This window comes from Bos taurus, chromosome 4, assembly GCF_002263795.3.
Source record: "Bos taurus isolate L1 Dominette 01449 registration number 42190680 breed Hereford chromosome 4, ARS-UCD2.0, whole genome shotgun sequence".
In the NCBI taxonomy this organism is placed as follows: Eukaryota; Metazoa; Chordata; class Mammalia; order Artiodactyla; family Bovidae; genus Bos; species Bos taurus.
Genome location: NC_037331.1, coordinates 92,197,496 through 92,225,324, shown reverse-complemented (window position 1 = coordinate 92,225,324; position 27,829 = coordinate 92,197,496). Strand labels below are relative to the sequence as shown.

The 27,829-nt window shown below is 49.5% G+C and overlaps 1 protein-coding gene across 1 annotated transcript in view; it reads right to left on the bottom strand.

The window, feature by feature from the left end:
- Positions 1-27,829, bottom strand: part of SND1 (staphylococcal nuclease and tudor domain containing 1) — a 422,171-nt gene that overhangs the window by 70,788 nt on the left and 323,554 nt on the right.

Genomic DNA, 27,829 nt, shown 5'->3' with positions numbered 1-27,829 from the left:
TCATGACGACTCTGAGTTCGGTGCTGCACGTGGACCCTGGCAGTGAGTCAGAGAGACGAGGCCGGGGCCTGTGGGGGATAGCCCTGAGAGAGGAGGCTCTTTTGGCCAAGGAAGGTAGCATTTGAAAGGATGGTGCTGTCATCTCTAGCTTAGCCCGGTAGAGATTTCTGGACCTGTAGTAGGGAAGCAGTAAGGCTGAGAGACCACGCTAACGCCAGGTTTGGGGATTGGATGGACCAAAGTGGTACTTAGCTTTTCAGGTTCATCCATTCTGTGTGCCTAGAAACAACACCAGAGCCATTACTAAAGTTGAGATTAATTACTAAATACCAAAGGAACAGCCCTTGATCTACTTGTTTTTTTAATATCCATTCACCTGCTTATATCTCCCATTAATAAAAAGCACACCCTCCATTCCTTCTCCTGTCACACTTCCCCCCTCCCGTGTGTGTCCAACTGTCTGTCAAGATAGGACCAAGGATGCCCCGCAAGATCCTTCCATTCTAGAAGCCCAGTGGCTCTTTCTTCCTTTTCACAGTCCTGTTTCCTCTTCTGAGGCAAGTCCTTAATCTGTAGTTTCTTATATTTCACAACCCTGGTTTCCCTGTCTGTGCAGGTGGGGATGTAGTCACCAGATAAGCCACTCTACCCGTTCCATGAGTCAGCAAGGATGACGGAGATGAGCTTTCGCACGCTGTTCCCTGTGCAAAGTTTGGTTTCCTGGCCTCAGGCTACTGTTCCCCAGGCTTCAAGGCCCAACCCACTCACCCAGGTTCATTAAGGACACTCAGACAGGTCCTCCTACTCAGGTTCCACCCTGGAGGTGAACTGAATGAGCTGGAGGCAGTTCCCTGGATAGTGCCGTGGTGTCTGCAGGAATGCACAGCACATCCCTCGCGGCAGGCCCATCACAGTGCCAGACATGGAGCCCAGGCCTCAGATACCGACGGCCTGTTCCCACAGCCCCCCAGCTGCAGTGGCTACAGTGATAATCTATTACCACTGCAAGAAGACTTAATTTCTGGACTTAAAGGAAGTCGGATAATACTTTATCCTATTAGCGTCTGCCTGTGTGAATTGACAATGGCTTCCTTCTGACATGACAGTGTATTCTTCCCATTCATCTCTTAAGGGGATGAGTTGGGGAAGTCTGGAGTTAAGATTGGAGGGAGGGCTGAGGAAGAGACTGCTAAAGGAACCAGAGGAAGGGAAGACAATTTTTCAATGGGGAATGGGGAGAGGAGGCTTAGAGGGATATGGCAACACTGAGACAGCTCAGAGAGCAGGCCTGCATTTCATTCGGCTTCCTTGTGAGGGAAGTAGTGCCAGCTGCTGGGTGTGTTGTGTGCACGTGTACAAGGGAAAAAGGTTATGAAGTCACAGAGGAGAAAAGCGCGAGAGAGGACCGGACTCGGCCTATTCCGTGTGCCTCTGGTTTCAGCTTGTTGGGCTGCAGAGTAACTTTCCTGTCCTTTAATCCCTCTTCCGCATTCCTGTTTTGAGTCCACACCGGCTCTGACCAGAGGGATCAATGTCAGCTGAGGGCCCCTCCGCATCACCTGTGTGTTCTCACAGCTGGTCGACCTGGGGGGCAGCTGAAGACAGATTGATAGTTTCCAGCTTCTGACTTCAGGAAGGTGGAGACAGTGAAGGGAGTTTCCAAGTTAATTCAGAAAATCTAGGTGAACCCTCTTATTTTATTTGTGAGGAAAAGGAAGCCCAGGGAGATGTGACTGCCAGTGCCCGTGAGCTGGTGGTACTGGGATCAGGTCTCTGGGTTCTCAGCCCAGCACCAGCAGGGCTACTGAGACTTATAACGGCAGGGGGCACCACTGACAGAAGCTACAAGGTGACCAGTGCCCCTGGAGTCTGCAAACTGGTGCCATCCCTTACTTTTTGCTTCCAGGGAGGCAGGGAGAGGAGTGGAAGGCCTTTCACGCCAGTACTTTATCTGGGCTTCACACTCTAAACCAGATGGTGGCCACACCTGACTTCCCTCAAACAACTAGAACTGAGAAATCCAGCAACTTTTCCTTCTCTTCAACTACGAATGTTCCAGGGCAGGGGAGTTCTGATGGCTGCCCAGCCAGTAAACAAATTAGAAGGGGCATTTGTGGCTGAGGCCACCCTACCCATCTCCATAAGAGTGAAGAGCTGTAAAGAACAGGTAGAAGGAAGTTCTGCAGAAGCTCAATCATGTCAGAAGTCCGTTCAAGGTCAAGCTGACTACTGGAGAAGCAGGAACGTCTTCCCTGGTACTGTAAGCAAGGAAAACCTCAGACACCCTGGGCTGACTCGGGGGCCTGCAGCTAGTGAACGCCCTTTCCCCCATCTCAACAAATCCTCTCTAGGGAAATGACAGAGTGGCCCTGGCTAGAATTCTATCACATACATTTAATTAGAATCTGTCTCCTTCATGATGGTTTCAAGCGAAGTCCCAACAGAAACATTCTAAAAAACAGCCGCTTGCAGCCAAGGATCTCTTTTAACCAAGTTAATTTAGCAGAAATTGGCCATCTTGGATGGGGTGGAGTTACCTCTCTTCTCAACTTCAAAGCTGGGAAGAAAGGGAGGTGGGGAATGCAGAGAAATAAAGAGGAGGGCGGGGGCTTTGAGCAAATGAGTTTCCGTCTATTAAGGAGCGGTAATTTCTGCTAGCTCCCCTAGAGACCGGTCCCCTCCAATAATGGCCTGACACTAATGATTCCCACTCCTAAGCAACAGCCTGTGTTCTGCTGGTGTTGAGCTGAACCGTGCCAGAGAAATTCCCTTTCTCTCGGAGGTACTGCTATTCTCATTACGCAGGAGAGATTACCAGCCAGGAGGATGTACTCTTGGGAAGGGGGACAGAAAGATCACCAGAGAATGTACCTCTCCAAGACTTGGTGCTGCTGATCTAGGACAAGAAAGGCTGAGAGACAGGCTAGAGGTTAGTGCTAAGAGGAAAGGGCAGACACTCTGAATAGGAGGGCGAAGACGAGAGAAAGCAAAAGCTTAGGTAACTCCTGTCTGACTCTGTGACCCTGTGGACTGCAGCCCGCCAGGCTCCTCTGTCCAAGGAATTCTCCAGGCAAGAATACTGGAGTGGGTAGTCATTCCCTTCACCCAGGGGATCTTTCCAACCCAAAGGAAGATCTCCTGCATTGCAGGCAGATTCTGTACTGAGCCACCAGGGAACCCCCGAGGAGTTGATAAACTTAATGCAAGACTGGCTGGGAGGCAGTGGGAGGTCATGGGGCTCTGGGTGTGAGTTAAGCTCAGGCATAATGGACAAAAACCGCTAGCACCTGAGGAAGGCAGCAGGGTAATATGAAAAAGCTGAGTCCATTTCAGGTCCTTAAAAACCAATCACGTTCAGGGCAGAAGCCCAGGCATGTGGGCTAACACTGAACTGGGGTGATGACTGAGACCGCAGTGTCAGTGGGGGTGGGGGAGGGGGGTCCTCTTGTCTTACCCTCTCCCTTCTCGTACTCTGAGGCCAGTGGGGAAAGTTAATGCCACCACGGCTCTAGGTACTGCCGAGGCTGCTGCCAGCAGGTCTTGAGTCAGGGGCAGGGAGTCCCCTTATTTTGCCCCCGGTGGCTTCCCTGTGATGGAGACGGACTGCTTCCAGCAGGCAGCCCGGCCAGAGAGCCTGCAGTGCAGACAGATGCCTTGGGCCATAATCAGGATGGCGAGACCCTTTATGGTGCTGCGGCTCGGCTCTGGGGCAGTGCCAGAGCGGCAGGGTGATGTTCCTCAGCCAGATTCATTTCCCCCCAAACCTCTTCAAATATGTGGGCCATGGAGAGAAGCAAATTTAATTAAATTACTGTGTTGTGGGCTGCCCTTCCTGGGCAAAGGCTAAAAACGGGCTCCTGCTGACACTCAGACCCATCTGTGTGTACAGAGCACGCGTTTCTTTGTGCTTGGCTGTCAGCAGCTGGGTGGGGTTGGCAGTGCCCACCGCTCGCCCCGGTGAGCCGGCCCCTTTGCCGCAGCGAGGCAGAGTCAACACTGATGCGGCCGCGGCCCCGTGCGGCTCCGCTGACCTTTTCCTTTCTACTTAAAAGATGACTGAGCGGCACTCCCCCTTTCTCCATCAGTTCCTTTCTCCTCCAACGCCTCTCTTGCGGACACCCAGGACTTTCCCGGAAGGCAGTGCCCGAGCCGCGCCAGGGAAGGAGGAATGAATCTGCAGGGAGGTGTGATTCAGAACAGGGCAAGGCAGGGTTTGTTTAGCTTGGCAGGAGATGGAGGGGTCTCCCTGGTGGATCCTTCGGAGTGCCACTTCAGCAGTTCCCCACTGGCAGCTCCGTGCTGGAGATGGAAACGTGCTCAGGTGCCAGAGCACAGCAGCATAGCTCTCGCCCCACACCACGTCCCTGCTCGGGCATCGCGGTGGATATAGAGCCTGACTGTCACACACATGGGCAAGGGAGCTCAGTAGCAACTCAAACCTTAATATGTGGAAATCAACACCCTGAAACAAACGCTGGCTGTGCTGTTACCCGTCAGCCCCCAAGGTCATTTCATCTCCCTTCTAGAGGTTCGGGACTTACCGCTCCAGCTTACAGAATACCACAAGGGTAAAGAGTTTGTCCCCAGTGGAGCTGAGGCTGGGAAATGGACTGAGGCGGAATCATGTGTGCAGAGTTGGGGACACTGAGGGACGGTGGTGGTGGGGGGCGCTCCTTTTCATTTGGAACAGAGACCCAGGAAGACTCAGCTGGGAAATCTCTTCCTTACCTGTCCCCAGAGAGAAGGGCACCATCTCTCATGCCTACACCTAAACTGAAAGCCACACAGAGCCTGAGAGGGTCACCTTGGTCACCCAGGTCACCCACCTGCTGCTGGGGCAGCAGGAACCATCTAGTGGGCAGCTTGCAGCTGTACTTATGCAGCCCCCGTGGGCCCGGGACATCATGGCATCAAGCAGACGCCTGGATGATGTGGGCTGTGCAGGCAGCCCTTTTGGGCCCTGGCTCGGCAGGTTTACAGGCAGTGCCGTGGTGAGTTTGGAGGACAGAACCTCCCCACTCCAACCTCCAAGCCTCTGAACCTGTTACGTGACAAGGGGCTTGGCAGCCAGGGGATGGCCGCACCCACTGGAGCTCTGCTGCCCTCTGGACACTGCGCCCCACGGCTCCAGGGCTATTCTCCTGCGTCACCAGGGGGGTGGGGTGGGGTGGGGTGGAGGGCAGTGCATCTGCTGAGGTGTTTGCTGGCTAAGGTTTTTGGCTACAACAAGGTTACTTTAAGGGTTAAGACAAATACTGTCAATTTCAGACCCTGGAGATACCCATCTCAAGAGCCTGGATTGTGCCTGTGGGTCACTTAGACCAGCGGATCTACATGATGACAATGCGTGGATGTGGGGAGATTTGGGAGAATGGCATTGAAACATGTATAATATCATGTATGAAACGAGCCGCCAGTCCAGGTTTGATGCACGATACTGGATGCTTGGGGCTGGTGCACTGGGACGACCCAGAGGGAGGGTATGGGGAGGGAGGAGGGAGGAGGGTTCAGGATAGGGAACACAGGTACACCTGTGGCAGATTCATTTCGATATTTGGCAAAACTAATACAATATTGTAAAGTTTAAAAAAAAAAAAAAAAAAACGAAAGCAGGCAGGTGGATAAAATGTGGTACTTGAAGAGAACGGATCCAAGAGAATAAGTTTCGTGAGGCTAATAGGCCAAGCAGCAATTGTAGCAGGAAGAGAAGGCAACACCCAATGCTAAGACAGAAGCCCTGGAGGACAGGGCCAATCATGAAGAATAGGAAATCCAGCAGTTTGGTGATACTTATCCTGTGGCTTTAGAGAAATAAAAAGGTTCCCAGGTATTGGTAAAAGGTAAAAGATCTTCCTTCCTTCCTTATCAAATTGGATAGAAGAGAATAGACCCCAACCATGATCTTAGGAGTGGAATTGTTATTTAGTCGCTAAGTTGTGTCTGACTCTCTGCAACTCCATGAACTACAGCATGCCAGGCATCCCTGTCCTTCACTATCGAAGGCCCCTTAATTCTACCCCATCCACTGTATCATGCTTACTAGGGCATGAGCGTGCTCGCCAAATGACTGGCTCTGATGATGGGGAGAGAAGCAGATACATCTTCAGGCAGCCTCTGCCTCAGTCTCTGTGTTACTAGTCCTTCAGTTCAGTTGCTCAGTCGTGTCTGACTCTTTGCGACCCCATGGACTGCAACACGCCAGGCTTCCCTGTCCATCACCAACTCCCAGAGCTTACTCAAACTCATGTCCATCGAGTTGGTGATGCCATACAACCATCTCATCCTCTGTTGACTCTCTTCCTGTCTTCAATCTTTGCTAACATCAGGGTCTTTTCCAAAGAGTGAGTTCTTTGCATCAGGTGGCCAAAGTATTGGAGTTTCAGCTTCAGCCCTTCCAATGAATATTCAGGACTAATTTCCTTTACTGGTCCTTGGGTGCCAATAAAGATATTGTAGCATTATCAAGGATTAAAAATACCCAGTCCTTAGGAAAGTACCCCAAGTTATAGGGAGAGTGGGTAATATATCTCAGTCCTGATATTCCCTCATGAAAGGGCTGGCTTTGGGGGCTGTGTTGAAGCCACTTTCACCTGGGACAGTTTCTCCAATGGAGGAGAATGCTTGGAAATAATGTGAGTGGCAGCTGAGCCTCAGGGTAAATCCTGTGAACACTGGTATTGCTGGCGCAATGGCATTCCAGTAGGTGCTAGTGTCCCTTAGGTTTACAGACTACCCGAATGAGCCAGTGTATCTGCACTTGGTCCCAAGCCACACGGGTGGGCGAGGAGCCTGTGGCCCCAGCACCCCACCCTGCTGCAGGCTGCTGCCAGAAAGCATGGGTGTGGGTCTCACCCAGGCCCAGGCTGCTAGATGGGACCCCCATTCCTGCGCCTCGTCTGCAGCTTGTTAGGAGGGCAGAGTGACGCCCAGGCCCTGGTGTGCATGTCTTTCTTATGTCCAAGGTCACCCCCGACTCTGCTCACATTTGTCATCTGCCACTTCATTTCTCTTGGAGAGGGACAAGGAAAAAGGAAATGAACTGATAACAGTGGTATGTTACAGGGCACCACCTTTTGGCACCTGGAGCCCGTCTGAGAAAGCAAGGCGCAGTAGAGAAGTTGCCCAGTCTGCCTTAAAGGGAGAGAAGGGGAGGGAAGGAGGGGACGCTGATGTCTGACACTTGCCCTTGTCTCTGATTCTCTCTCAGCTCTCAGTAACAGTTAGCAAGCACAGTTAGGAAGCTAGAACCAGGGCTATTTGCAAAAACAGATTAGCTCTGCCGCAAGCTGGGAAGTATTTCCTACATAATCTGAACTTAGACCTTGCCATATCCTTATCTGATGTGGTTCAGATTTAAAAAAAAACAAAAATTTTTTTTAGTGTGTTGTCTGGGTTAATATGCCAGAGCATGAACTGAGTGGTCTCCCTGGTAGCCCCAGGTTGACCTGCAGGCCAGGCTTGGCCCAGCCCCTTCATCTCTGGGAAAGCAGGGCACGAGAGGGCTGGGAGTGGCGGGCGTTGCTGGAGAAGGCCGGGCCATCTGCACTACTGTGAATCAAGGTTGGCTCCGACAGAAGGCGCGAGGGAGGAGGTGCAGCTGCTGATGGCTCAGACAGCTTGGACCTGTCCAGGCAAACAAGCCGCTCAAGTGCAAGAACAGCCAGCCAAGTAGGCAGAGCACGAATAAGGACTCAAAGCTTGAAATATCTGACAAGACGTGGAGGGAGGAGAGGAAGCTGTCTGGGATTTTCAACTGGTGGCTGGCCTTGCCTCTCGCGGCCGAGGCAGACTCTCCTGCTACGGTGGGGCGGGGAGGTGATGCCCGGAAGCTGCAGGTGTGACCCAGGTGAGACTCCCTCAAGCTAGAGTTAAAAAAAAAAAAAAAAGTCTTCATTTGAACAAATTGCAGAGACAGCTCTGGATTGTCCTCTAAAACACAATCGACCTGCCTTCCACAGATACCTATCTGCCCTCCAAGGTTAAGCAGCACCGGGCTCTGCGTGGGGTGGGGGATGGGGGTGGGGGCTGTGGCTTTACCGCACCATCTGGGACAATAGCGGTGTCTTGGAACCGGTTAAGGAAGGTGACGGGGGTGCCCAGAAGCGGCAAGCTCCCCTTCACCTTCCTGTGGCCGGGGGGGTGGGGAAGGGAGGCCAGCAGTGGGTGTTCAAGGGCTCCTTCTGGTGAAGACCCTCCAACACAGCGGTAGTCAGTCCCCAGTACATGTTATCTGCACGGAGAGAGCGGTTAAAAAACATCCAACGTTCCACCGCTAGATAAGATATGGAGGAGACAGGACTCTGATATTTTAAAGATACATCCCGGTGATTTGAGAGCACGCCTGGGCTGACAGCCCTCTATCTTGAGAGCACACTCAGACAGGTCAGTCCTGTCACGGACTCCAGAGGGTTCCTCTTGTAGGTGGTTTTGCTTAAGTGAAGCCAGCGGCCTGGAGGTTTCATTCAGGTTAGGAGAGTAACTTCTAAGAACACCGGGCCAGATATCACTCGACCGATGGCCCCCCAAAAAACACAGGGAAACCCTCCTACAAACATGCTGCCCTCCTCAGAGGTCCCGGCAAGGGGGGAGAGAGGACAGACTGCTCAGAGGCCCGTGGGTATCAAGTGGGAGAAACAGAGGCACAGCGAGAGTATCATTTATTCTGAAGGAAAGTGGGAAGAGAACAGACACCTTCCCTGGTCATAGGCTGCTCTACTAACCGACTCAGACACAGTTCCAGGTCAGCACCCAGTTTAGGTTCAGAAGCCTAAACGAGGGAGAAAGTGCTGTTTTGAACTTTAGGTTTCTGACCCTCGGCTAATGGGCGCTGGCTGCTGAAGCCCTTCTGTGGTTCACTTAGAGTCAGTCCAGCGGCCAGCAGTGTGCCAGGTGACAGGGAACAGTGGAGATGAAAGACCTGGGCCGTGCCCTTGAGGAGCTCAGGACAATGGGGGAGACAATTACAATAGATGGTCTGCAGGTGGAGACCAGGGACCTGTGTGCTAGGGAGCAGCATGGAGTCAGGGAGAGCAGCCACCTTCTCCCACCCAAACGGCGCCTCGGAGCCTGCCGGTCTGGTCCGGATGAGGGAGCTGCCCGCGCTAGAATTTGGGGTGGAGCACTGGTCACCAGCAGGACTAGCACTGACTCAGACCTCAGAGGGAAGGCAGATGCTCCAGGACCCCTACAGAGATGAAGGAGGCGACTTCTGCACCTCTCTCAAGCTGGCATTTGCTGAAAGGACTATGCCAAGGCATCCCCCGGGAGCACAAAGGAGGGTGCCCAGGCTCCCAGTAAATATGACTGGTAGTGAACTTCTGGGCTGTGTCACCTTGGCAGTCTGTAGCCTTCCCTCCGCTTCAGCTTCCCTTAGCGACACATAGACTCGCTGAGCATTTAGGTGTAAATCACAAGGCCCTCCTCAAGTGAAGGAGGGCCGGCAGGTTGCCCCTGAATGAAGGGGTGCTAAGCCAGAATCCTGAGCAAGGCTGTGCTGTGTAAATGTCACATGGAAGCTTCTAGTTCGAGCTCTGGAGCTCCGTTTAGCTTGGCTGCAGCCAGCTGCTATTCACCCCACCTGCTGAGCAGCCAGAGCGACATTTAGCTTTGGAGTCAGCATAGGCACCGAGGACACAAGAGAGTCATCACGGACTCGCATGCAGAGCTGAGAACACGGGGACTCCTGGGAGCAGGGGGAGGGGCAGGTTTCAGCCTCCCACCCCTACGGTAGCTTCAGCAAAATCCCACTAGGTTATAGTGCTGAGCACCGAGGAGAGCCGGGCTCTCCTGGGGTGTGCACCACTGCGCAGCTGTCTTCTGTCTCCTGTGTGCAAGCAAGGGCCTCAGGGTGGAGTGTGGGAGCGCTGGCAGGCACGCTACGTGGCGCAGCACTGCTCGGGGCTGGGTGACACTGAGGTCCTTCGGTACAAGAGACATAGCAGACCAGCTGTCCACTGTGGACTCTGACTGCAGGCCCAGGTCTGGCTTGTCCTTTGTGCCCACCCTGCGCCTCACCCAGTCATAAGTCTGGGGTGCAGACTACTTGTGGGAACTCATCCTGAAAGGTCAGTCTTAGGTTATCCAAAGTCAGAGCTGATCTAGGGAGCAGTGATCCAAATTTAATCGCTTAAACCACTGGTTCTCAACCTGAAATGAACATCAGAATCACCTGGAGAGCTTTTCAATTAAATATTTTTTCATTATTAAAAAAACCTTTTGATTTGAAAAATCTGAAACACTGAAAATAGAGAGTTGTCATGAACTCCTATATACCAGCCATCCAAGTTCAACAGTTATTGAACTTGTCATATTCGGTTCAGCTATCCCCTCCTTTTCTCTGCTGAAATATTTTAAAGCATCTTCGAGACATGATGTCATTTTGCCCTTCCATACTTCAGCAGTGCATCTCCCAAAAAAAACATGGCCATTTCTTATATAACCATAGTGCCACTATCACACCTAATACAATTAACAAAATCATTCCATGGTATCACCTAATATACCTGGGAAACTTACCCTGGCCTACCTCCCCAGGACCCACTTTGGTGGACGCAAGCTCCACCAAAGTCCTATAACCCCCATCATGTGGTATACAAAAAAAAAAATAAAGTCAAGGAAAAGGTGACAAGTCACAGACCAGGAAGAAGAAGGGAAGGAAAACAAAAGCGTTCGGAAGTCAGTCAGCCACAGAGCGGAACTGCTTATTCAGGGCAAGGCTGCCGTAACTGAGGCCCACTCACTCGGTCCCCCAGACCCACCAAAGGTCTGAGAGGTTTGGAAGGAGAGTTGTTCCAGCTGCCCCGGGGCCCCCAGCACCTCACACCAGGCCAGCCTGCATTTTCGTCCTCTATTCTAGCTCTTTTCTCTCTGTGCACTCTGGCTCACTGGCTTGGTATTCGGGGCAAACTCTGAGCCTTAGCACCTGACCCTAGATACGATTCATGAGGTCTGTGGTGAGGGGCGTGTACCAAAACTTCTTGGGTGTTGGCACTAAGGATTGGGACCACATCTTCAAATTTACTTATTAAAAAAAAGAAGAAGAAAACCTAAACAAAACATCCTGAAAAAAGATGAGGCTGTATCACTGCAGCTAAAAATACCTCTACTGAGGGCGTCTGCTCACCAGCTCCTCAATTAGAGATGCTACAGGGCCCTTTGTGAGCTGCGCAGTGTTGGCAGCTCCACAGGGGCTCTGGGTGGCCAGGGACAATCCCGGGAGCACTGACTAGTGACTACTGGGCGGAAGGGGCTGGCGAGCTAGCTGGCCAGAGTGGTCGGCACACATCAGGCAACACCCATAATCCTTTCTTTTTTTTGGTGGACCTACTGCCTAAGCCAAGAAACTTCTGCTGCCTTCTGCAGCAGGCTAAAACACCATCTCTGAGGTGGTCCCACAGTCATGGGGACTGCCACTGACTTCCTAAGCTGCACAGGAGTATGACGACAACTGGGGGGGGGGATGGTGGTGGTGGGTGGGAATGCCACCCGGTCTGGCCCAGGGTGTGTCCATCCTGCTGGACAACCTCCCAGTGTGAGTCAGTGGTAATCAGACACAGGTAAGGCCCTCAGTGGTGGCCTCAGGAAAAGGGTGTTTAAAATGTAGGCTCGACACCCGAAGGGGTAACAGAGTGGAGGTGGAGGGCCTCATGGCAATGAGGGTCTCTTTTTCTGGGTCCTCGCAGCACCTACAGGTCACTCACTCCAGCAGAGTCTTTTTTACTGGGGAAGATAAAGTCCCAGGGAGGTATGGTAGTTCTTGTCAAGGTCATAGATTTAGTAAATGGAGGAGCCGAGACTTAAACCTGGGATTTTTGATTACAAGTCCAGCGCTCTGTTCCACTATACTATCGCAATGAGTGGACCCGTTCTAAGTATTCAAGAAGTGTTGAAAGAGCTATGGGAAACGATATTTTCATAGTTCAGGTGCCACAGGGATCTCAGGTGAGTGTTCCCTCGATGACCTGGGGATTCTACAATCCTTGCAGGTTCTGGGAAACTCAAGGGTCAGATTCAGCAACTGCATCATATGGTCAGTGGGGGATGGTGACAGTGCCGTAGATCTGATCTCCAGCCAGAGATCCAAAGCCACCCCCCTCTTCTCTGCCTGGGACAGTGGGAAACATCTGGTATCAGCTTGACTCTGGGCTGTCAAGCAGAAAAGGGGGCAAGGCCAAGGCCACGGTGTCTGGTTTGATGCAGGTGATGTTTCCCTGTCACGTTTCTTGGCATTGTGTGTGACCCTCAGGAAAAGAGTTTGGAAGCTGAAGTCAAAAGCATGAGAGGACTGAGTCAAAAAAAAAAAAAAAAAGAAAAATGGAAACAGACAGCGAGAGGTGTAGGAGAAGGTACAAATTGGTCAGAAGAAGAGTGCAAATCAAACATTTCCTGGGTGTATGAGAGTACGGGCAAAAATGGCCTAAAGTCTTGCATCGTCCAATATGGGCAGCCTCTAACCACATGTGGCTATTTAAATTTCATTAAAGATCCTGTGCCTCAGTTGCAATAACTACATTACAAGTATACAATACCCAGAGGGGCTAGTGGCTGTCACACTGGACAGAAAGCACCTGTTGTTCTATACTCGCAGAAAGTTCTACTGGACAGTGCTGGGGGGCTGCCTGGTATCTCCGCTCATTTCTTACTGGCCACAATGAGTAGGTTCTGACACCTTTTTGGGGAAGAACTGAACTGGGGGAAGCCAGAAGGTACCATTATTCACTCTCCAGCAAACCTACTACACCTGAAAACTCGAAAGCTCAGCGCGACTGCAGCATGAACCTACCAGTGTATGAGGCTCCCTGGGCCCTAACCCCCTTTCTCCCCTCTCCCCTGCATGTTTACAGCCACTCTGACCTTTGCATATTTTATTCCGATTCTATTTTACACTGTTTTAATTGATGTTTAATATAGCTTAACTCTGCATGGTGTTCAAAGCCCCTCACCAGGGGGCCGTTCACAGGCAGAAGCACAATTAATAGCAATCCCCAGAAAATTATGCCCTGTATCGAAGTTGTCATTGCACCATATAAATGCTTATTATTACTACTGAGTTCTCCAGCCCTGACGCCTTCCTGTGTTTACTAGGTAGCAGATCAACCTCTGTGTTAGTGCCTTCCCCACGCTGCCACACCATCAGGACTAAATATAGCCCGTGTGTGTATGTTTAGCTCCATTTAGCTGTGCTTTGGAAGAAGAGGGGGTAAAAAAATCAGAGTTAATTAAATTGCCGGAAAATGTAATTTGTTCCTCCCCCACTTGACAACCCCATGAAAGACAAACAGACATCACTGCTACCAAGATAGCTAACTGGCCTCAGCTATAAGGTGGAGGGAAGCCCAGACCAAGGTAACAGGACACGGCTTTTGGACTGGCCTCCTGTGAGCATAGAGTGAGCAGGTCTAAGACCACAGGATGCTGGGAGGGCAGCCAGGCACTACCCTGTGCCCAGGCTGAATGGGACCAGAACACAGAGCTCAAGCTTGAGGGGCAATCCTAGTATGCCAAGTAGCTCGAGGGCAATCCAGCTAGGAAATCTGACCCCCTAACTGTCACCTCTCTTAGTAAACAAACAAATTTTGGGCTCTTCTGAAGCTCAGTTTTTGGCAAGAAAGCAGCTTTTCTACGATTCACATGTCAGGATAAGCAATGGAAAATTCCAGGTGAGTCCGGTACCTGGCCTCCTCCCTTGCTGGCAGGCCTTCCCCTCCTGTGTGCAGCTCTCTGGACACCCTTGTCTAGTGAGAGTCTTCTTTACAGAACACAGAGGGTCTGGAAGACTTCCTCCTGACTTAGCTCCTTTTCCTTTCTCACTAAAATAATCGAGTGTAGACGACACACAGGCTTGCCTCTTCTGTCTGCCTGTCACATACACCTAACTCCCTTTTATAGGCCGCCAATGTCATAGTCTCCAAGGTTACCTGTACTGCAAGGGGATGGACAGGTGGTATGGCTGTTGTCTGGGAGGCACTGCAGAAGTGCAGGTGAGAGCACTGTGATCAGAGTGTGGAGAATGCAGGTCTATGAATTACTGTGTGAATGTGCCCAAGACCTTCTTTCGGCCTCAGTTCTCAACTACTGTGAACCCTATGGATTGGACAATATAACGTCTAGGCCTCATAGCTATAAAATGCTCTAATTCAGTATTCTGAAGGCTGTACGCTCAAGTCCTTGGAAGCAGAATGGGTCATGCTTATTTCTATTTATAATCCATTTTTTATTTTTGCACTCAATGCTCTATGGAGAAATGTAGATTTCTATTCTAAATTCTTCCTAACAAAGGAAAAGTTCTATTTTAGTTTGTTTGACAGGGAAATGTTTTTAACTAGATTGAGTTTCCCATATTTTGTTTGCTCTGCCTTCTTCCATCTTTGCCTAAAAAAGAAGTTTCTAAAAAACCAGAAATGCTTTCGGTACTCTGGCAGAGCAGGAATGAGGCTGCCTTGGCTGAAGCGAGAAGATGGTGCCCATATCGGGCCCCAGTGGAGCAGGACTATTTGCCATCTGCTGCACTTGCTGCCTCGTCTCCAAATTGGGCCTGTTCTGTAGTTTGCTGCAAATATTAGGAGCTGAGCCACTAGCACTTCCCACCCATGGCAAGTCTTGAACCCTCCATGGGCTGCCAAGACCATCTGAAAACAGGGGGCCGCTTTCCAGCTTAGGGGAAAAACATGCATTAAGTGGAACGTCTTCCCCCTCCTCTGCTCCTCCCCGGCCGTTTTGAAAGGTTTAGACGGAAAGGGAGGAAAGGAAGACCTGTCTGACGAAGCCGAGGAAGGTGATGGAATTGTCTGTGCAGGTCAGGGCGGTTTATTAATGATCCACAGGAAAAGAACAATCGTCCTGCCGCAGTTTCGCCTGTAATGAACCAGCTTCATGGAGAGCGGGCTGCTTTCTCTGGGTCTGGCACCTGCTGACTGCAGAGCTACCTGACACAGCAGCACTGGGTTTCTAGCAAAATCCCCGCACTGGGAGAGGGGCATCCAAAATAGTGACTTTAACTCACTGGGCAGGCACTCAGGATGTGTGACCGTGGTGGCAGTGCTCCTCCGCAGAAGCCTGGCCCTGTGCTCCGGCTGACACGAAAGAGTGTGAGTTGGCAACACTGGCTTCACACCGCTCACGAAGTGCCCGTCCAGGTAAGTGGATCCCTCTGCTGGGTGGTGGAGGTCACAGCAGGAGCAGATCCAGACACGTGGTGGCCCAAACTCTACAGACTGGACGTTCTGGAACTGGCTTGTGCCGCAGAGGGGCTGAGAGGGCTTAGTGACTACGCAAGGCATGGTGGACAACAGACGCTTCTGTGTAAGGGTATGCGGTGGACAATCAACAAAATTCAAACCACCACACAGAAGGGGAAAAGATGCTGGGTGAGCCAAGCGCTGCCTCTAGAGTCAGGGCCAGCCTCCCTCTTAAAGGATTTAAAGACCCTGGGGGATGCCCCCAGGTGAGTGACGTCATAAGTACTTGGGGGTTGGGTGGGGTGGTTTGAATTTTGTGAGAGGTAGGTGTTCCCCGAAGGAGAACAGAACACACTAACACAGCCAGTTGGCAGTTTTTTACTCCATATACTCAGTTTACTCTGTAGAAAAACGGGTAGTCAAGGCAGCTGTGCCCTTTGGAAGAACAAGGGGAGGAAACTGCTAGGTGAGGCAGCAACGTCCATCAGCTGTTGCCATGTTGCTCCCGCTGAAAGTACAGCACGCGTGGCCAACCCCTCAAAGCCAGTCTCTATCCCCACCCAGCTTTGGTTACAGGAGCTGAGTCCAGTGGTTCTCTCATTCCTGTTCCAGCAGTCCAGAAACAAGAGTGGTCCCAGCTGCAGACCAGCAAAGTAACAGGCAGAAGAAGAGGTCACTGGTGGCTTGGTAGGAAAGAGATCGCTCATGGTAAATGAATCAGGACTGCCTGCCATTTTTCCTTGCTGCCACCTTAATCAATGAAGGAAAAGGTGAATTGCTATTGATCTCTTCAATACTTCTCAACGATACTGTATGAATTACAGAAACACCAGGGGGAGGATGAAGGAGAGATAGAAGGACAGATGGAAGAAGTCTGGGCACCAGGAGAAAGCAGGGCCTCCCTGGAGGTGGTCTTCCTGTCAAGGGGTGTTATGGATGCTCGGGACACGTGCAAATCGTCAGCAAGGGCCCTTCCTCACCCCAGCAGTGCTGCCATGGACAGTGGCCTTGGGGCTCCCTCTACACCTCACATGCTTGGTAGGCCTCATTGGGGCACAGGAAGCCACATGGCTCCTCCTGACAGGAGGCCTCAAGTCTGTGGGTTGAGAGGTGCTGCGGATCCCAAGGTCTCATGAATTTCTGATGCTGCCATTCTCCAGTGGTGTCTGGCTAGGTTACCTCAGCAGCTGACTACAATTTGGAATGGGGAAGCAAGAATCAAATGCTTCGAGAGTAAACTCTGGCTTCACTGTACTAACCCCACCTCTGGGTCAACTCGCAAAAAAAGAAAAAAAACTAGACAGGCAGCAGATAAAGTTGAAACTAGCCTGCACGTTACATAATGTTACATATGTTGTCATACTTGATAATGACAAAATGATGGCTTCTGGGGTTCAAGCCTGACCTTTGAAGCACTCCAGGCTGAAAGACGTGTCAAAAAGATCGTAAGGTGAGAGGCTAGATCTGGATCCTGGGATTGTGTGCAGACAGGCTTGACGATGTTATTTATATGTGAATAGTCTTCCCCCGTGAAGCAGAAAACAGGGCACGCTGGTATCACAGACAGGCATATCAACCCATAACAGGAAGACACACACGGACTGACTGATTCTCAGGACTTGGACCAACCAGTCGGCTTTAAGGAAGACTGAGAACACTTCAGTACTTGGGGACAGCTGCTGTTTAGGAAGCAGTGCTTACTGGAACAAAAGTCATGTCAAGAAAGGAGCAATGTTAACAGACAGATGGCATGGCAGAGGGAAAAGGGAAATTCTACCCAAGGCTGGCTCAATGAGGTCAAAGATGGTCAGACCTCAGGGTCAGGAACAACAGTTCTCTTCTTTCATCCACTGGGTCTAACTGTTCAGAGGCAGATGAGGGAAGAAACTGTACAATCAGAGGTCCCTCTCCAGGTCACAGAGTGCCCTCAGCTTGTGGGTGGTTATCTGTCATTGGGGGCCTGGCAACCCTTTTCTACATACATGGGAATAACTGGGGACTCCCCAGGAACCTTACCCCATGCCTTTCAGCATTCTCCAGGTGGAACAGGGTGAAGTGCTCCCATTCTGCAAATGGTGAAACCAAGGCTGGGAGGCAGTCACATGACAAATACAAAGCAGAAGCCAACCATAAAAAGCCACGCGTGAAAGCAGCAAGAGCCCTGCCGGGAGCTCTTGGCATGATTCTCCAGGGACAGTGACTCAGGCTGTGATTGTATAATTCCGAAATCAATGACAGCACAGTTCGCCAGTCTCCCCACCTTCCTCCCACAAATACCTGAAGGCCCACAACATAGAGCGAAATAGAATGCAAGTTACAAAGCTGCTGATGTGTTTAGAGTGGAAGTGCTGAGATTAGGAAGAGGAGGTGGTTAAGTGCACCCTGGGCGTTTACAAACGGCCACGTCTGCAGCCCTGTAAGCTGATGAAGGATGAGCCCCGGCCAACTCTGCCAGGCAGACAAGAGAGACAGCCGGCCCCACCCGGAGGAGTGAGAGCGTGGCTGCAAGAGGGCATGAAGATAAGAAACAACTATTTAGCAAACACCAGTATCCTCCTACAAGGCATCTTCCAACTCCGAAAGTGACCCTATTCTAAAATTACCAAGTGGCAAGTGGCCAGGCCAAAAATCCATATCCAATCAGTGGTAATGGACTATGTGTTGGATCTCCTCATGTAACGTTGCAGCACTGCTGTAAAAACCCTGGGTCAGTAGTTTTAGATTGATTTAACTGGAGCGGCAACGGCCGCCCAGCGCTGCAAGCACTGGAGAGGTTCTGAAGTGCAGTGGCCTATGGAAGGCTCTGGCGGGGAAGGACGGACCTGCTGGTCTTATTTGCATGATCTTCCACCTCTAGGTATACGTTCAGTGCCAAGATCCTTTTCTGGTAACTGTTACAAGGAAATCCATTGCATCAAGAGAAGGGACAGGGAGAAGGGGAAGGCATTAGGCTAACCTGGAATGAAAAATGACATAGTTTCACTGTGCGGCTTCACATTCACCTCTCATTCCTGGTTCAATGGACAGCTTTTGTTCTTGGTGCACTCAATGTCCTAAAGGATTTGTCGTGGGTCCTTTTCTTGTCCCTTTCAATTCTGGATAACGCCTGGATCTTTCTTCAGAGCTCCTGCCTGGCATTCCACTCCCTCTAGCAATCCAACTTTACCCAGATCAAAGATAAATTCATGGTAGTCAGATGACTATGGTCATGGTAAGGTGATATTGAGACAAAAAAGACCACTGCTACATCAGAGCATAAGGAAGCATGGACCAGCCAGGCTCTAAATAAGTCATCCTGGTAGCCCTCATTTTCGAGTCCCAGTGACACTGGGAAATGAGTAAGGTCAGAGTCCAGTATAAACAGAGAAAGCATGGCAGATCACTCTCCAAATACCCCATGGCAGTCGGGGTGCATGGCACAGTTCCTCAAGCCACTCCTTAGATGTCCATAGGACATATGTGGAGTCCTAGCTTCCCCTGCTGGTGACAGGTGGCTTATCTTTGGTCCACAATCAAGTTGAGAAGAGGCTCTGTTTGTAGGTTTAGGACTTCTGAGCATTAGTGTTTCCACTGCACACAATGCGCCTGGAAGAAGTTGTTCTAATGTGCAGGAGGATGTGGAAGCAGTAGCAAAAAGACCCAGACTTTTCTTTATAGAAAAGAGACTGGCTGACCCCTGATTCTACTTAAATGCTCCCAACACACAGGCCTGTGTCCAGTCCATCCTGCCTGCCTTGGCTCTGGTGGCTTGTCCTCAGTGAGGTTCCAATCCTAGATTTAGCTCAACTCGGTGAGAATTCTCGTGAACAATATAAAAGATGTTGTGAGCTGTTGCTCACTGAGAATCTCCTATCTACCAGGGCACCAGCGCTGGGCACACTGCAAATATCCATTATATCCATGGTAACCCTACGGAGAGGTACCCAGAGAGCTAAGGGTTTAGGTTTAGTAGGATGGCTGCACTGCACAACCCCCGGGGCACCATTGGGGTTACTGAATTCTACTGAATACTGATACTGATAATAGAATCTATTACTTGCTGAGATTGCCGAGGTTTTACAGGTGCTAAGGATCATGTCCAAGGTCGCACAATAAATGGTGAAGCTAGAATGAGCACCCAGGTCTGACTCTGCTCATGTTACTAACAGTCTTTGTTAAGTGGCCAGGAAGGGAAAGATGTCCTTCAGTGTTCAGGAGATGGGTCTAAAGAATGAGCTTATCCTCACTGAATATGTGAGACATGCTGTTCAGACCAGGTTAGGGGATCTCTGCTGTTAATTCTCAAGCTTGCTCATAATCTTATTTCATGCATCACCGCGTTTCATAACAGACCATTGGTCACTTTCATTTTCAAAATCCATTTAAGTTTAGCTGACCAGAAACGGTCACGGGTGGAGCGGCAAGTGGGAAGTTCATTACTAAAGCCAGGTTTGGAACCCGTAGGATCTCGTCCAGTCCTTGGCAATAGACACAGGGAGTGGGCGTGCTAAAGGCAAGAAGAGGATGGTGTTGATGTTGGTTCATCCACCAGAGCAGTCAGGGCTATGCCCTGGGGGGAGTCGCATGTGAAATGTTAGAACGTTAGTACCGATACTACCTGGAGAGCAAATGCAACCCACAAGCTGCTTCCCCTCGGCGGACAGTCCTGCTATTGTCTATGAGGAGACGGGCTTTAAAATGGCATCAGTTGAATCATATAATTCCAAAGAGAAATGATGGACATTCAGGCAGTGGGTGTCTGGGAATAGTTAGGACAAAGAGAACAGGGAGGCGTGAGGCCTGAAGACCCCTGAACATGCCAGCTTGAAGGCTCACACTCAGGTCTACATGGGCGTGGGCCAAGGTGTCAGGGTCTGAGGTGAAGTTCTTCTGGAAACAGACGGGGCAAGTCTGCACAAGGCCATCTCTTGTGTGGAAAGTGAACACAACAGGCTGGTCAAGAGATATGAATGAAACAGAACTATTTCCCAAATGAGGCTTCCAGAAAGAAGTGGACAGACTTCATAAGAAGGGATTTCACCTGAAAAATGCTAATTCCAAGTCCCTTTTCTTTAGCCCTTTGTCATTAAGAATGTTACTCCCCCACCACCCCATGCCACCTTTTTTTTTTTTTTAAAGAGAATTGTAACCAAAGCTTAGAAGCAGTGAACCCCCAGGATGATTGAAGAGGTAAGAGAAATCTAAATTAAAATAAATGTCACCCAGCTCACCGGCACTTTTACCTCTGAGGAGCCCAGCAGTCTCTTACCTCCTGATAGCAATTCTCCATTTGTTCCAGGCCAGAGGCTCTCCACAGCTCTACAGAAGGCCGACCAGGAGGCTGAACGTGCCTGGCAATAGCCGTGTTCCACAGGGATGGCTCATAAAGAACATCATTTTATGTCAGGCAGGCAGATAGTATCGAATACCATAGGTGGCAGGGGTTCTGCTTAGCAAGGCTGTTTGAAGGATTTTCACGACCTTATGTTTGTAGTGATAATCTGTTAGTGAACCAGTAAATGCATTCTCCAGTGGCAATCACTGCCCACTATAACTCACTTCCAAGCCTCAATTTAGATAAGGTTCAAAGTAAGGACTATGGACTATTGCAGCAGAAAGATGCAAGAGGAAGTCATGTTTGAGCCTTTCACATCTTTACTCTGGGACTGATTTGGGTTCGACTAAAGATGGAAAGGAAAAACCAGTGCCAGGGACTGCCCTAGCACTGCCAAGGCTTCTGCTTAGGGAGGAAACAATTTGTTAGGTCTACACCTCTACTTTTCTTGCACTGGAAGGAATAGTAAGAAAAACCAAACTAAAGTGGCAGAAAAAACAGAAAAGTTTATCAAGGAAGAGTTCACCATAGTAAGGACCCGTTATCCAGGGAAAGGAAGAGTCTCTCTGCTGAAAAGGATTGTCTTCCCTGAGATACAATGGCATCCTTGAGAGCTTCCCACACACACATATATACCCCACGTAGAGGCTATAAGGAGGCCGCATCTCTCGTGGACCTAACTTTTATTCTGCCCCCCACCCGCCCTCTGCCCCGCCCCACCATCCCAACAGCCAGCCTGGGATGCAAACACTAGCCTCTGGAGGGCAGTGAGGCCTATCAAACCTATACCAGTCGGGCTGTATGACATAATTACAGGTAATAGGATCTTGGCCAAGCCAATGAAGAATTAGGCCCAGCAGCTATTTCAGAAGAATGGATGCAATTCTATGCTTGACTAGCTATGAAAGTTCCAGGCAGAAGAATAGGGAAACAGACAACAGCCAGCTGAGCCAGCAGCTTTGCTGAGAGGAATCCCACTGGAGCCAGCACACTGCTGGCTCCCATCAGTGCACGCTGCTGAGTTTGCTTGGGGAAGGCAACTGGTGACTGGCTCCCAAGGAGTTTAAAAGCCAACGGGGGGTGGGGGGTGGGGGTGGGAGGGGGAGGCCAGTAGCTGGGGGGGGCGGGGGAGGAGGGAGAAAAGGGCAATGTGACATTCTTCATTATATTTAGCCTCACCTCTTTGCATTTTGATGCCATTTTCATTGAATGGGACTAGAACGAGAACTGAGGGCCCTCCTCCTAGAGCTTTTAGAGATAATTTGGCAAGAGTCAGGAGCCCATAAATGAAGGAGCTGTAAGTGGGCAGCCTGGTATTCACACGGTGCTTACAGCCTATCCTTGAACAGAAATATGAACTTCAAAATAAACCCTTCACCTCAGTTAGCAGTTAGATCAACAAAAGCAGAGGATGGAAACCACCAGGGAGGGAAAGAGACAAGCAGCATCTATTAGGAGAGTGGGGAAGGACATAATGCTTTCTATTTGAACACTGGAATTAAAAACAAGGCAAACAAACAAAAAAACACTCAAATACCATTATCTCATTACCCTATCTGACAGACGGGGAGACCAAAGGAGGTCAGAGTCCCCTAGAAACCACACAGTCAGGTCTGAGTAATGGACTTCTTCTATGAGAAGATCCTAAATTAGCAGCTGTATGTCCGACCTCAATACTCCAAAGACTTCCTCTCCACCCCACAAATGTTAAGCTTAGAGAGCTTTCCTGAAGAACCGGAACAGACAAGAACAGGTCTTTTTCCCAGTCTCTAGAATTAAGTCACAGGGAATCAATAAGTTGATTTAATGAACATTTATCAGTTGAGATTCTCTTACACATGAGGCAAGATACAAAGAACACAAAGGCAGAAAGCACACTTCTTGTCCTTGTGAAGTGAAGGAGCGAAGGCGCTCAGTCATGTCCGACTCTTTGCGACCCCATGGACGGTAATCTACCAGGCTCCGCCAGGCTCCAGTATTCTTTTCCAGGCAAGAATACTGGAGTGGGTTGCCATTTCCTTCTCCTTCTGCCATTTCCTTTCCTTCTTGTTCTTGAGGAACTAACAATATACTGGGGAGACCAACATAGATCACTTCAACATCACTGGCCAGTACATGACAGATGTCTGTATGGACACAGCACTCTGGGGACTAAAGGAAAGCCATCTGCCCAGCCTGAGAGATCCAGGGAGTGCTAAAGAGAGAGAAGGGGGTATATCTGGATGGATAGATGGGAATAAGAGAGCAAAAGAAGGGGGTGGTTGATATACTGGGTGGAGAGCTTAAGTTGACCTCACAGATGGGAGATATGGAATTAAATGTTACATATGGGGAATTGTGAATTATAATGTCAGTTGTGATGAGGTGCAGATTGAAATGAATAGTGGAGATACCTGAAGTTCAGAGGTTATCAAAGATACATGTAAACTAAGGAGATTAAACTTCATCCCAGAGGCAATGGGGAGTTACATATTTATAAACGATGCATCTTTTGAGAAAGGTTAAAAATAGAAATATGGACATACATGATCAAACTGATACGAAGCAAGGCAGGTCAGCGAGAAATTATACAAAAATTAAGGCCCACTAAGGCCAAACAAAGGATGAAGCAGGAATCAAGCAGCTAAATGATACAAGAACTATGACAAGAGGAGGGAGAGTCAGCAATTCGGGAAGGCATGGCCCCTCTGCAGTTGTGAGCCCCCAGAGTCAGCCTTAGAGACTCTGACCACTCAACCAGTGTTGGATCTCCAGGCAGATTCTCTACAAATTTATTAGTTCCAGATATTTGAAGGCTCAGGAATATACAACATGGCTAAAAAGAATAACTACCTTATAATAGCAAAACTGGCAAAATTCGGGGAGAAAAAACACTCATTTGGGAATGCAGACATTTGAATTTTGGTATTGATATTTGTCCTACAATAAGCTCTGTGAATAGAGGCAGTTCACTCTACATCTTAGTTTCTAGAATTGTAAATCTGGGGATAATATTTTTCTTATAGGTTTGCTGTGACATTAAAACAAAGTATTATATAAGAAAGTGCTTTTACACTAGAAAATGCTATATAAAATTGATCACTATTAAGACAGAAAATCTTTACTTGAGCCCCCATCAAAGAAAATAGCCTTAAATTAATTGGAAAAAAAAAAAAAGGAAAGACCCCTGGTGGGTGATGAACTGTCAAGAATGTGTGGGGGAGGTGAGAAAAAACCTCAGCCCTCCCAATAGCCTTTAATGCCTTGGGGGATAACAGAGGTGTTTAGAAAGCTGGCCTTGCTGTCTTTGCTCTTTCCTGGGCAGTGGTAGAGATAATTTAGAATAGGGTGTCTTTGTATAAATAAGTGCAACATTGCCGGATGGCTGGCTTGCTTTCCCAGCAGGTTATTCTTTCTAGCTCAGCGAGGGCTACCAAGGGGCAAGGCACTGATAAGAGCTGGAGAGTTGTGGGTATCTTCCACCCTGGTAGACTTCCTGTGGCTTGAACCATTCTCATAGCTTTGATCCAGAGAAGTAACGTGGTTACTGTTCCTCTTTACATTTGTCTCCTGGACAGGGAGGGGGCCTGCTTGGACAGATGGGAAAGGAAGGGCAAGAGGGCAGGTACCAAGAACTTTGGGGAAAGACAGGGCATGAGGGAAAACACTATTTTGATCAGCGGTGAACTGCTTAGACTGGTTTACCTTTTACAGACCAGACGCAGTACATTTGGTGCTAAAACAAAGGAGAAGGAACCACTTTCCTTTTAATTAAGTGTTCTTTCCCAGACAAACCCCTCTGTAAATAAAGACACCAATATTCAATGCCGAGCCCACATTTTTCTGAAACATAAATACTTGCTCTTCAAACAGCAACAGTTGCTTGTGATGCTTCTGTGTATTTTTCTTTCTTTTTTTTTTTTAAAAGCAGGGGTAGTGGGAGGGAGGGAATCCAGGTCTGAGCCCTGGCCACTGCAGCCTGCAGAATGAGCTCCCCAGGGGGACAGCCTCCCTGTGGATGCTGGCAGGAAGAAGGGAAATAGGTCAGGGCAGCAGCCGGAGCTTTCGGCTTACTCTCCAGCATGAGGATGTCATTTTCCAGGCAGCAGCAAAGGGCAATTTTGGAGAGCTCAGGACAAAGGGGTCATTCAGAAAGGCCTTGGAAATGATGCCCCCATCCCCCTGGGAACTGCCTTCCTACAGCCAGAAACTGTGAAGAGGGTTCAACTGTGGTGCTGATCTCTTTTAATAATACCTTCTGGTCCCCTCTCTAACAGTGTAGGTTCTCCTGCTGCAGCGGCAGCAGCGGGTGAGTGAGTGAGAGCTAGCTAGCTGGCCTTCTGACACAAAGGTGTGGAGAGATTCCCCAATGACTGTTTAACTCACAGGAAGAGCCTCAGAAAGAAGAGGATGACCCGGGATTGCTGGATCAATGTTTTAGACAGCAATGCCAAGGCAGGAAAGAATCACTTACCCAGGACCACAAGATAACTGGAGTGTGAAAACCTTGGAGTTTGCACTTTTAAGCTGGTTGGTTATCTAATGCTCTCTCTCACCACTACTTCTGGGAAGATGCTAGCAATGGGCACAATTCTCCATCTGGGAAATTACACTGGATCTTCCTGTCCTTGGCAGTGTGGCAGGGAATTGCCTGAAAGAGGCAGCTGTATTTGGGGGGTGGGGGGATGCCTGGCAGAGGGGGTGTCACCAAGCACATGCTGTCCAATGGGACACAATGATCTCATGTTGTGTGATCCAGAAGTGGTCCAGCCTCAAAGACAGGGGACATGAGAACAAATCCATTTTCAGGGCTATACCCAGCCATTTAAACCCAATCCAGCAAAACCTGTGTAGTACAGTCAGCAAACACGTTTGATAAAAAGACAGTAAGTATTCTAGGCTTTGCGGACCATATACACTGTTGGAACCACTCAACCTTGCTGTTATAACATGCAAGGACCCATAGACAGTATGTAAAAAGGTTAGTGTGGTTGTGTTTCAATAAAGCTTTATTTATAAAACTGGCAGTGGGCCGGGCTTGCCCACCCCTGCTCTACACCAAATGAGTGAGGCTGGGAAGAACAGCTGAAGTCCTTTGAGAGTTCCTGAGCTGCTGTGGCCTTCCAGGTCACAAAGAGAACTAGGTAACAACGTGGTGTCTAGCCTACAGTTAATGCCCTGAAGCTGGCAGCACCACCAGGACACCCAGACCATTGACCTGAACAGTCCTGCCAGGCTCCCGACTCAGGGAAAGGAACAAATGCCAAGAGGAACCAACGGCTGAGGAGAAGGGCCATGAAGAAAGATGGAAAAAAAGAAGAAAGGCAACGAGAGGTGGCAGGGAGACACTGAGGAAAATGAGCTGCAGGATGGCCAAAAATGCCAGGCACTCTCTCCTGATGAGTGTCATTGTAAAAACACATTTTGGCAAAGCAGGGTGCTCAGGTCTAAAGATAATGGGGGCTGGCTGAAATGAGAGGGGTCTTGTGTGTGACAGTGCAGGCTCCACAAGAAGATATGGGATGCAAAAACTGCAAGTCTGTCTCCACCTGAAACTGGGAAAGAGACAGGCAGCACTTCCTGCCCCATCGATCCAAAGCCAGGACAGTGCACCTCATAAATAAGGAGACACTTTTCAGGGCCAAGTGCCCTGTACTTGAGCTTTTTGTCTGCTCCCTGCTAGGGTGTTTATTACACAGTCTCTCCCCTACTTCACATCCTTCTCAAGGCAGTCTCTGGGTTCCTGAGTCCAGCTCGATGGCCATGCCTCCCTCTGTGGGGTCACACATGAGGCCCAGGAGGTGCTGTGAAATCAACGTAAGACCCGAGTGCTGCTCCTTTCTGAGATCAGATTTGTAGTGACTGGGGAAGGTAGGCAGGGGATGGAGAACTGCTGGCCCAAAATAAGATAATAAAACATATATATATATAAAAAGAGGGGGATGTGGCAGGGTCAACGACAATCGCATCACCATACCTGTTTTACTGAGCTAAATGTGATTACCAAGGGAACAGGCAGAAGGTAAGAAAACCCATTCAACTGCAGCCATCACAGCAGCAGTTTGGCCCCCGAAGAGTTCCTGGAATGAAGTCTTCAGTGGACACTGCCCTGAAGGCGAGAGTTACATGCACTGCACGTCTGTGGTCCCATGCTCAGTCACCCAGGCAACCACGTGGTCCTTCTCCTAAGGGTGGGAAGGACCTCTACACTTGAGGACCAATCTATCAGGCTTTTCTGCATTCTTGTGGGGTAGAGGGAAGATGGCAAAGAGAAACGCTCCCCAGGACAACTCCTGAAATAAAAACGAGGATACTATACAGGCAAAAGTTAGTGAACAAACCTATAACAAAATAAAAACCCTTCTTCATTCCTATGCCGTTCAGAAAGGAGTTTTCATATACTGTGAAGGAAACTGCCCAGAATAGGCTGTAACTGGTTCCTTTAGTCAGAATCCCAAGTTATCCTCCGTTTAGGCCATACTTGTCTTTCCTCTGGATAAAGACCTTCCAAACCCGTCAGCCCAACAATACATCCAAGCAGCTAAGAAAACGTGGAGAGGCTCTCTATCAAGAATCCCCAACTTACGGCTATGAAAGATGGGGACACTCCAACTAAGAAAGATCAGTATCAACCGTGGATAAGACTAAGGATGCCAGGGGCACCAAAGAGGATGGGGAAAACGCTTTAGCTTTTTCAACAGTCAAATATCAGCAAGCACACAGACAAAGGTCAGGTCATAATAGCCATGAGACGGTAGAAGGGCTTTGGGCCACCCCCTCCTTTCAGTGGTCAGTATTCTCTTTGAGCCCTTTGTGCTTTTGGATATCACCAGCGGGCCAGAAACATGATCAGGAAGAAAAGTGGCTGGGGAAACAAGAGTTAAAAAAGAAAAGGGAAAGCACCTTTAGAAGATGTGAAACAACAGGAAGAGGGTACTGGTGAGAAATGAACAGAAACGTGACTGAGAGAGTAAGTGATGAGGACGTTACCAACAAATGTCTCAGGCAGCCCAGTGAGTGGATTTCCTCCCCCATCTAAAGCATAACCAACCAACCAACCTTTGTTCCTGCTCCCTGTGTGCAGTCTTCAAGTCATGACCTTGAGTGGACTCACCTGCTTATTCCAACATGAAACAGTTCTGCAGTTCCTTATTCAAAGGGGATATTGCAGAAGGGAAATTCTAAAATATCCACCCCTTTAACTCAATTCCTATAGGGTCAAAAATGTCAATAGCTACTGACAACAGGAGTGTTTGGATTCTGGAAACACTTCTCTGGCATGCGGGGAGTGGGGTATCTTTAATTGATAACAATGCAGCCTCACTGTGCAGTTGCAAAATAGCGGGGAAAGACACCTTGC